The following is an 11749-nucleotide window of genomic DNA, read 5'->3' as shown; positions in this document are numbered from 1 at the left end:
AGGACACCTTTTAAAGTTAACACGAAGAGGGTGTGAATCTGTTCCTTGGGGTACCTATGCCAGTTAAATTTAAGGTAGTGTATGCAGACAGCTGTCAAAATGCTGCAGCTACTAGAACTTAAAACAGGAGACGGCCATACTATTGCCTTTGTTTTAAAAGCAGTATGTGTTCCATATCTCTCCTTCAAAAAGGCAGTACAGTTGTTCACAAATAACTAACTATGGGCTAAGCAATGGGGACCTATTTTCTTAAAAGAGGGTACAATTAGGCTTGAGTCATTCTTTTGGTAAATATAAAGGTTGTAAATCGCCACTTAGTCGGCCAGTGCTTACACACTGAGGAACTGTCAGACTTGCTTTCCCCTGGGTGAAGCTGTTTACACACAGGACCCATGAGGGCATTCTCATTCAACGATTAAATTACATTTTGCATCAACCAAAGACCATAGCAGCCACTCAGATTCAAATGGCTTTAGTCTCCGTTGTCTGCGCAGGACTACCAGGCCACTAGAGTGAGCTTCACAGGGGGCGGTCACAGGGCTCGCTCCAGCCAATCAGACTGCACATGGGTTGAGGAATGGTCGAGATTTAAAATGCATGTGAGCCAACTAAGTAATTAGTATTCTAGTGAATTCCCACCAGAATCCAAAACAATAAATATGTAAATCAAAACAAAGCAACCAATCTTTTGTTTTGCCTCTTTTGCAGTTGTGATGCATTAGTCAAGTATCTATTTTGCATAGCGCCCTGCATGGAGTATTATTGGAAAGAAACACTTATGAAACTACACCTTTCTTTCTTGTATATTAGAAATGATTACGCCTCAAGACATTTTGAAATTGTGGTTTAAAGGCATGTTTGTGCATATGGTTGATGACTTTTGCATTGTGGAGACACTTAAAATAATCAGAAATTTAACATTCTATTAAATTGAGTTTCATGGAATATTAAAGATGCTGCAAAGCAATCCTAAAGAATCAAAACAATTATGTCAAAGCTGGAGTTTAATCCAGAGATGGATGGTGGGCAAAAGGGAGACCTAATTTTAGTTTCTTCATATGCCTATAATGTTTAATCCAAAGAAACTTCCAAGTCTGTAAATTTTAATTTGGGGTTCAAACCCAGATGTCACTAACAGGCGGACCGCGGTCCGGATCCGGACCCGAACGCAGTCCTGTCCGGACCAAATCTCATTCCTGATTAACTCTGCAAATTTCTGTTTCCGTGGTCCGCAATTTGGATACGGACCCAAATGCCATCCCATCCGGACCCAGAATAAATTGCTAAAAATATTTTTAAATATATTTAATTTAATATAATATTTAATATTATATTTTTTAACATCTGACCTGTGGTCCCCCCCCGGACCACAGGTCAGAGCTATCTGCCAAATTTGGCCCGCAGAAAAATATAGTTGATTAGCCCTGCCATACACGTATCATCCGTGAACGTCAGATGGATGTGCCTTTGGTTACCTAGTAACTCGTGTCTGTGTTGGCGTTCCCGAAAAAAAAATCAAATGTGTTCGCGCAGCACGCACACGTGAAGATGGTGTGGAGACCTCGCGAACGGGCAAGACGAGCATGAAGCGCAGAAGGAACGAACAGAAGAGAAATACGAAGGAGAAACATGAAAATATGATCGGAGGGTAAATGAAGGATGTTTTATTTGGAAAAATCATACGAATTGCATGAAGAGTTGTAGAGGGAAACCTTATTGAACTGCGTAGGATTACAATTAGTAGAGCAATATACCCAGGCTTTTTTTGGAAAGAACATATCAGGAATGGAGGATTTGATAGTTCGCCAAAGCAGGTGAGTCATTTTTTATGCGCATGACGATCTGTGCAACATTAAAGCACAGTTATACGCATTACATTTAAAGCACAAGCGAAATTGACGATGAAGTTATTGATATGTGACAGCAAAATGTAGTAACAACTGTACCGGTTCTGTTTGAATGTACCACATACACGCTTAGGACATAGAGGTTACGGGCTGCAGTTACGGGTACAGTAGCTTTGTGTGTGGAAAACGTGATTACATGACGGATAACAGAATTTGGTTTCTCCAAGTTAAAAGCCAAGGCGGTGTGATGCTTCCTAATGCCTCCATGTGTTGCCTGAAGTATATTTTACAGACAGATGTTTAGGTAACGGTACCGATACACCTGGCAGCAGCACTTGTTACATGAAAGGCATGTTGCTTCAGTGTATTGTAGATCGAAAATGAGATATTTTAATGAGTTGTTAAAGCGTGTCCTCTTAATCTAACAGCAGAAAGGAGCGAATGAAAGGAAAGATGCCCTTTCGACTGACACTGAAACCGCGTCTGTAATAATTTTGCTAAGATTGCTCGTTGATATGCGAGGGTTGAACGTTTATGTTTTGCACAATTTCCTGAGTTTTTGTGTAACATTAGCATTCACAGTAAGAATTTACATGACTAAAAACTGTATTTTAGTAATAACCTTGTCGTTCACAGATGTAAACGCAAGTATGTAAAAGCGAATTTCAAGGGAGTCTGCACGGGGTTTCCTGCTTTGTGAAAGTATTACGGTTGTAAACCATCACTTATTCGGTTTCTTATTCGGAATTAGAAAGCAATAATTGACATCCTATTTTGTGATGATATGTAGGCCAACATGGATGCGCACCTTGTAGCTACACTGTAGAACTAAAATTGATTCACAGACAGAGAGTGGTTCAACAGCAGTGTAGGACTAGCAGATATTCTAGTTCTGGAATAAATGTTCACAAAGTCAGACAGGTTAGCCCAGATATGAATGGAATAGCCTACTCCTAAAAGAGTAAGAATTAGTCTACTTGTCACGTATACTTTTATCGAAGGCCAACTCATTGGTCCTATAAGTTCCCCTCATTCCAATGGATATCACTTTCTTATGACTGTTGTCACTAAAGCAAACTGAGTAGAAAATGTAGAATTGAAAAGGGGGAGAGATGAGTGAGTGAGAATATGTGCTTCTGAGTTGTCATGGTGATTTTGTGAATAACCAATTGGCTATAAATACAGAGCATTTGAAGGATTTTTAAGGCCGTTGCCTATCTGAGCTTTTACTTAAGCATTTGCTAACAGAATGATACACCTTTAGTCAAATGCTGGGCTTCATGCGGATTCATGCAATTTAATAGCTCTGCCGAGCCTCAAGAAGTTTCCCTGCAGATCAATTTAGGTTAATCAAATAGCCCCTTAAAGATGCCACTCATCCAACCTTTTTTGCTGGAATGTATTTATAGTGTGACATAGTATATATGAAGGATTATGTGCGGACCTGCTTTTGAATTTCTTCTCTTTCCATATGTCTTTATTCGTATTCTGCCCTCGCAGAACAGCCTTCTTCAAGTCCCCCCACTGATTTAAATTCGTTTTCTCTTCACTCAGGAGGAATGTGCCCCAATTCCTGTTGCTTTTTCATGTTACAGGCGGTCTGTCTCACAGTGGTGGCACCATTTGTGTTGAACAGAACTTCTTGTTTCAGAGTGAGGCATTATTCAGTTCTTTGATATATATGGGCATTCCTCTTATTTTAGAGGAGGCATTGTGAAGGTTTGACACCTTGTAGGATAACTTTTTTTGGCATCCAAATACTTCATTGATATACTCTAAAGATCTTCTTTGTAATGTGAAACATTTTCCAAAAGATGCACATGTCATCCAAATATGATGTAGTATGTGGGAATATATTATTCAAGGGTCTAATGGCAGTGCAACGTCTGGGGGCACCTGGTGGTGACTTTTCTGATGTTCTAGGCTTTATAAACTCAATGCTTCCAGATTCCTTTTTAATATTTTGCTATTTTCAGTCAGATTGCTAAGATCTCCACATCTTTCCAGTCAGGAACATTTTCTGTGCCTTTTAGTGTGCCTAAACAACCATTCTGACTATTGTTTATTGCCACTGACTCTAAATGCAACAGAACATATCAAATAACAGAACAAATCATTGCTGTAATGATTATTACAATGGACCTTTCATCTGTGAGTAGCTGAAGAGGATAACTTAGGCTCTTTGTATTGGTCTTTGTATTGCATTGCTTAGTGAAACCCATTCGATTTTAGTAATAGACTGACTGAATTTCATGGTTGCATTCCACGCATAGATGGTGGTCCTTCAGTATTCCATCAAAACCCGTGACTCTGACCTTCCGTCACCTTTATTGACCTCTTTGACAGAAATGCATTGGACATCTGCCATCTTGTGCTTGAAGGCCATTTGGAACACGCTGTTGTTTGCCTCTGGTTCAGCCTGAAATATCTGCTGTGAGAAACTTTCTGGTCTCCAGTTGTTGTCTGAAAATAACTGTAATTTCAATCAGAAGATGTAGTCTTACACTGGAATCCACTCACAATCAAGAGAAAAAGACAGTGAGTGTATCAGTATAAGAGCTATACCAAGAGATATTATTAGTACATTAGAAAGTCTGGCTAAACAAGTTGGTCCCATTTTGCACATTTGTGTCACTTTTCTGTTCCCCAGGTTTTTGTTGACATCGTATATTATCTGCATCTCACCAAAGGTCCCTAACCCTAACCCTAACCAAAGGTACGACAGGTTGAGCAGCTGCATGCAAACCAGTGGATAAAACTTCTAACTTCACATTAACTTCTACCAGACTGGAAATTCACTTTCAGTTAAAATGACCAGCAGGGCTCAGATCTAGGTGCTTGCATGCCAACATTAGTCTGAGCGTTAGACAAAACAAAACAAAACAAAAAATGTGTGGCAATTGTATTAAGTAGGAATATACTTCTCATCTAAAAGCAATAAAGCCTCTAAAGTGTGAAATGATAATATTCTGATAGAGGTGGGCATTCCAGGTTCAGAAAGTAAAAGTCATCACTAAGATTTTGCTCAGGCTTCCTGGATTGTGTTGATTCCACTAATTTTACCTGGCTGGCACCAATTAGAAAATCCAGCAAGCTTGAGTAAAATCCTGGGAAGGATTTTTACTTTTTGAACCTGGAATGTCCACCTGTGTGTTCAGGTCTTATGGAACAACATGGCACTGAATGGAAGCACTTAGGTAAACTGGGACCATAGACAGAAGGGAAGGCTGTAAGAGTGCATGTGCATTCTGAAAGAAAGAAATATGCAAAGATTAAGAATATAGATTTCAGTATTCTACAAAACAGCATTCTCAATTTACACATGTAAAACAAGGACATCTATTAATGTGCATAGATAAAAATATATGGCCATGTGCCTTGTCCATATAAATATTGATACAAGCAAAATAAACCTTCTAGCGCTGGATAGCTATGATAGGCTACATAATTACAGTGTTAAATGTCACAATAACAGATAAAGTTCAGTAACATCTTCCATTGTAACAATAGTAACAGAAGTTAATCATTATGCTGACATATTAACAGTGACCTCATGAGCAGTCATGAACAAATGTGCTAGACAATTTACAGTTCCCTAGTTTACATAGTCACATACAATTACATATGAGTGCTAGGAACAAATGATGGTCCTGACAAGCCCTGACCAGCAATGGGTTTGATGCATCATTAACAAGATGACGTGATTGGCTCTGGCTTCCTCATGTTACTGCTCACAAATATTTAATACTTGGTTAAGACTCACCATTCCTAGGTAGACTCACTAGTTGTTTACAGGTATCTGTGTGATTGGATGTGCAGAGGACCATGTATAGAGGTGACCTTTAACATCAACCTCTAAAGATCTTATATTTCCAGGGAACACCTTCACAACATGACCAATCAACAAAAAGGCACAGAGTAATCATTATAATTGTCTCAGTGGGGACACGTGTAGATCAGTAGATCAGATCGTCTGCTTGTAGAGCCTCTGTGGAATTTCAGATGAGTTTGGAGAAAATTTACCAAAAGTGATCAGAAATCGCTTGAGTTTGTCTCCCTTTCTGCCCGCCATACATTCTGTGGATATTGTATCTGAGCAATCATGCCATACACAGGATGTTGGTGTGACAGATGTATGGCAAATCCTAGAGTCTTGCTGTTTGGATCCCCTCTGTCTCAGTGAATGCAGTGATGATTATATCATCTAACACAGACTGGAAACCTATACTGCAGGCGTACTCAACTAAATTTGTCCGCGGTCCAATTTTGGCAGATACCTGTGACCTGAGGTCCGTTGCGGGGGTGGCGGGGGTCGTTGGGGGTTGGGTTTGGCGAACGTAAAGCCTGGTACTTTCGCGAGTGACTGTATCGCGTGACTCCACCCACCTCGCGCGACCCTGCGCGAACGGTGGAGGCGTTTATTTTTTTATACTTTCGCGAGCGTCACTGCAGTGTTCTCCGAAACGATAGGTGTTTTGTCCGAAACGATATGTGGTAGAAACACCCCTCAAAACAGGGGAATGAACATTTACCTGACCAATTTTTATGTTGCTATGTGTTTCAGGTTTGAAAAGAGCTGGAATTTAGGTTAAAGTACTTTAAAATGCTTGAAATTGTAACTACTTGGTTTCACAACAAATATCTGTCTGACTGAATAGTTCTCTTGTATTAGGTTAACAAATACAAGCCTCTTGTAATTCCAGGACGAAACATGAGAGAACGTGAAGACGTGAAGATTGGGCGTTTTTAAAATAAACAACCATTAAATAATGTGATAAAAAGCGAATTATTTCGAGTATATGTATAAATATTTAACTTAATTATGTTTAACATGCTGGGAAATATTGAAATGGACCTTGAAAGTGACGTACAAGTGCTTGAATTCCACCTTGTAAAGGTGTATGAACCCTGAAAACGTGACTTTGTTCATTGCGCTGAAGCGCGGCGCGAGGCACACGCGGAGCCACAGCGATTACGTCATTTTCGCCGCGCGGACCCTCGCGCCGCTTGCGAAGCGTCAACTAGGCAGGCTTATTTTAAGTTGTTGAGGGGGTGGCGAACGTAAGTTGTTGAGCGGGGGTGGCAAACGTAACACTCGTGACGGAGTGTTTTGTCAATAGCCCTGAAATAAATGCTCCGGTTTTGTTTTGGTCCGTATCCAGTTAATCAGGAATGAGATTGGGTCCGGACAGGACTGCGTTCGGGTCCGGATCCGGACCGCGGTCCGCCAGTTGAGTACCCCTGCTATACTGTATGGAGAGCATTCTTCAATGAGTGAAACTCTAACTCCCAGAAAAGTGTATAGAAGTGGAATGTAATCTTTTGTTTAGTGAGGTGTTGCTGAGGAGAGAGCTTTGAAAAAACTTCCACAAGCTCCATTTTTCCTTCATGGAAATTCATGCCTGGATCAGATATTAAGTCAAAGGGCGTTCCCCTGTAAGCAGTATATCTTCTAAAGTCCATTTGGAAATTTGCTCTCAATTCCAGTGAGTAGAGCCAGATCTGCTGGTGAGACATTTAAAAATGATGATGTCCCAGATGCCTCACAGCACCTACCTACTTCAGCTTAGAATGGAGGAAATGTGCCATTCTGGGCATGATTAACTTACCTGTCCACCTACAACACTTTGGGCAGTCATACTGTTGCCTCATGTCCTCAAACACACACATTCCTTCTCATTTTTTCTCATTCAGGGCCAGGATGGAGTTATCATTAGGGGTGACCTGCAATAGTTGCTGATTCAACTATAGTCGACTAGACCCCCTAGTCGACTATGAACGTCATAGTCGAATGTACCATTCTAACTGCATGGGGGTGCCCAAGGATGCTGCTAAGAATATAGCCTTTTGTCAAATAAAATCATCCTAATTTCTGTTAATAAATATTTTTAATTGATGTGTGCGCATTAACAATAGGCATCTTCCTTACTACACATTAAATCACACCCTGCAGTTGCACAATCCAAATGAGCGGAGCTGAACACATTTACATTTTACATTTACATTTTCGGCATTTAGCAGATGCTCTTATCCAGAGCGACTTACAAAGTGCTTTACTTCTGATCACAGAATACATCTTAGGTAATAGTACAGATAGGCCAGAATTCAAGATACCATTGAGTCAGACTACTACTAAACTACAGGAGTCAATGTCATTACCTAGTGTTTTGCAAGCAGAGGTGGGTAGAGTATTTAACAATTTTACTCAAGTAAAAGTACTGTTACTTGAACCAAATGTTACTCAAGTAAAAGTAAAAGTATGCATGCAAAAATTTACTTGAGTAAAAGTAAAAAGTACTTTGATTAAAAGCTACTCAAGTAGTGAGTAAATGCATGTGTAGCGGGTCCAAACCTTCACATGCAGCGAACATGCAAAGGGAACCCGGCCACGACTACTCTGCGTTGTGTTGTGAGAAGGGAAAACTCGTGACCTCCAATGCCGGTACCAACTGGGGATCTTTTATTGTCTGTATGTAAAAGACAACAATCTGTGAGAAATAACATCCAGCCTCGTGCCTGCCTACACAACCTCCTCTCTCCTGCAGTACTCACAGCCAACTGAGGAGAGGGTGGCGGATGCGGCCGATACAGCAGTAGCTCCGCCCACAAAGGGAAACGGAGAGAAATAAAATACACTGAAATAATAATTATAAAAATAAAAAAATATATGTATTAAACACATTTTCTGCCCAACACAACCCAAGATAATTTCCAACACATGAAATACGAAGATTTTGTGTGAAAAATAAATAAACTAATTTAAATCCGTTACATTCTCCCCCTACAAAATTCACCAAAATCTTCTAATTATGAGAAGACTCTTCTCTTGGACCAGACTTAAGAATCCCTGAAATCTAATTCCTTTTCTGCAATGGATGCAACCTATTTCTTAAAGGTTAAGAAGCTAGTAAGGGTGATCAGGCCTTAGTTAACCTCTCAGAATTGATATGATGCCGCGTACACCACACCACTTTTCAGCCTATTAAATGTCCATATGTTTATGAATCTTTCAATAATACAAAAAAAAAACATCAACTTAAAACGGAGTAACCCATTACTTCTATCATTTACTGCTCAAAACAGTCAGTAGTGACTGAGATTTCTGACTCATTGAACCTCTAAGTGACTTTAGACTGAACTGCTTCTGGGCCATAGTCTCAATCAGGCGACTGACCTTTTTGACTACCCTACCTGTCCGTGTAACCTGATGGTGTGTGGTTTCCCCACCCTGGGTGTCTTGGTTTGCACTCTGACTAGGCACTATCTGGCCAGGAATAGCCTCTGAGTTTGAGTCTGTCAGACCTCTAAAGCCTGTGTCAGGAACACTACAGGTATTGCCCCTATTATCTGAGTCAACATTACTCAATTGGGGATATCCTGAAGTCAGACTCCTGTCATCAGGAAGTTCGCTACATTGACTAGGGATCTGCTCTGACAAACACCGGTTCTGACTTGACGCAGGATTGCTCTCACAACAAGACTCTTGACTTTTGGAGTGAGTAGAACCTTCCATAACCCACAGGTTTGTTCTGGCCTCAGAGCTCTGTTCTTCTAAAGAATCAATCGTGTTTGAATTCTGAAAGCTGGATTCACTATTTCTCAAGCTCTCGGAATCACCATCTGAAGCCATATCAGTTTCCTCTGATTCAAATCCAACAGGCAGGTAGCTTACATCCAACAAAAGATTGCGATGTACTACTTTCGTAGCTCCACTCTCCCCCTGCAACTTGTAGGTGTGCGTTTGTGGATTCTGATCGACAATGGTGTATACGGTTGCCTCCCAGCGGTCCGCAAGCTTCCTCTTTCCCCGCTCTCCTTTATTAGCAACTAACACACGGTCTCCCACATTAAGGTGAAGGCCTTTCACTCTCCTGTTGTAATTTTGAGCCTGCTTCCTTTGTTCCTTGGTGGCATGTTGCTGTGCGATTTGTGAGGCTTCCTGAAGATAGGACATGAGGGTCTCCACATAGGCATCATATCCAACAACGATGGGGTCCTTGAGGGCATGTTGAAACATCACATCCACAGGAAGTCGCGGAACTCTCCCAAACATCAACTGGAATGGTGCAAAACCACTTGTCTCATGGACAGTAGCATTGTATGCGAATGTCAGTGTTTGAATCTGCTGAGGCCACTGGTGTTTAGCTTTCAAGGGTAAGGAACGCAGCATGTTGCCCAAGGTGCGATTAAACCTTTCAGTGCATCCATTTCCCATCGGATGGTATGCTGTGGTGTGTGATTTTGCAACACCAGACAACTTAAGCAGTTCAGCAATTAGGTCACTTTCAAAATTGGCTCCCTGATCACTGTGTATCCGCTGTGGAAAACCATACACACAAAAGACGTGGTCCCACAGTTTTCTGGCTACTTGTCTAGCCGTTTGATTTGTGCATGGAAAGGCATGAGCCAGTTTAGTAAAGTGATCTGTGACCACTAATACATCAACTGCACGCTGCTTGTAATCCTCTGCACACCAAAAGTCTAAGCACACAAGTTCCATGGGTGCTGATGTTTGAATACTCTCTAGTGGAGCCCTAGCAGATGGTTCTGGTGTCTTAGCAAAGATGCACCTCTTACAGCATTTTACATACCCCGGAATATCTTGCTCCATCCTAGGCCAATAAAACCTTCGCCTAGCCAACTGAAGCGTCCTTGCTTGTCCTTGATGCCCTGCTAAATCATGGATACCACTCAGTGCCTTGTCTCTTAAACTCAGTGGAAGGATGTACTGATATCGGTTGTGCTTGCTCAGAGGATCTTTAGACAGTCTATACAGTATGCCATCTTGCACATGGAGTTTCTCCCACTGCTTAACTAACCCAAGAGAGGTTGAAGAGAGCTTAGCTTTTTCTCGTCTGGAGGGGCGTCTCTTGCGCATGACAAATGGAAGAACTGAGGATATGACAGGGTCTTGTTCTTGGTGTTGCTGGAGTTCTTGCAAGGAGAGTGTAGGGAGTGCGTCTTGGCCTGGCATGGAAAACTGCTGAACCGACTGAACACACTGTGCTGCACGGGTCTCCGCTGCTATGTCACAACTGCTATGGGACTCATAAAGGGCATGCACATTCTCTGAACTAAGAGAGCCAGGACACAACACAGCCATTGCTTTTGTTTTGCAGCACTGCACTTTCAGTCGGAATGTGTCTTGGATTCCATCCTCACTGACACCTTCGGCTTCACACAGGAGGTTGCTATACTGTTCACTGAGGAGTCTGTGAAACTACCGTCTTGGCGAAAGGGTCTCGACTGAGCGTGTCAGCCACAACGTTTTGTTTGCCTGGGATATGCTTAATGTCAAACGTGTACGGAGCCAACTTGGCAACCCAACGTTGTTCGCACGCATCAAGTTTAGGCTTCGTCATTATGTACGTTAACGGGTTGTTGTCCGTCCATACAGAAAACACATGTCCCTTAAGCCAGTGGCTAAATTTTTCACAGACACTCCATTTCAGTGCTAAAAACTCCAAGCGATGAGCTGGGTATCTTTTCTGTGAAGTGCTGAGAGTTTTGCTGGCGAAGGCAATAGGCCTTGCTTTGGTCTCACCAAGTGGTATTTGTGAGAGCACAGCTCCTAACCCATCTAGGGAGGCGTCAATGGAGAGAATGAGAGGTCTGGAGAAATCAGGATGTACCAAGACAGCGCAGTGCAACAACTTCTCTTTGAGAGATTCAAAAGCCTGAACACACTCGGATGTCCAATCCATGGGTTTGAGCCTTCTGTATGTACCAGCTTTGGCCAACCGTTGTTTCATGTTTCTCCGCTTTTGTCCAGCAGTCAAGGCGAAAAGAGGCTTTGCTATAGCTGAGCAGTTCGGGAGGAAGTGTTGATAATAAAATATCATCCCTAAAAAGGATTTTATTCTTTTGACAGATGGGGTAATACCATCATCCTCCATAAGGTT

General features: G+C 41.6%; 1 protein-coding gene across 3 annotated transcripts in view; it reads left to right on the top strand.

The window, feature by feature from the left end:
• Positions 1–1449: 1449 nt before the first annotated feature.
• Positions 1450–11749, top strand: part of nlgn3a (neuroligin 3a) — a 165902-nt gene continuing 155602 nt past the window's right edge. For all 3 annotated transcript variants that reach the window (XM_077022788.1, XM_077022787.1, XM_077022786.1), the window contains exon 1: positions 1450–1814. The gene's annotated coding sequence lies outside the window, so the exon portion shown is untranslated. The remainder of the gene's footprint in view (positions 1815–11749) is intronic.

The sequence above is a fragment of the Brachyhypopomus gauderio genome, chromosome 11 (assembly GCF_052324685.1).
Source record: "Brachyhypopomus gauderio isolate BG-103 chromosome 11, BGAUD_0.2, whole genome shotgun sequence".
Lineage (NCBI taxonomy): Eukaryota > Metazoa > Chordata > Actinopteri > Gymnotiformes > Hypopomidae > Brachyhypopomus > Brachyhypopomus gauderio.
The sequence above is the reverse complement of the archived record's forward strand: the minus strand, read 5'-3'. Positions and strand labels throughout refer to the sequence as shown.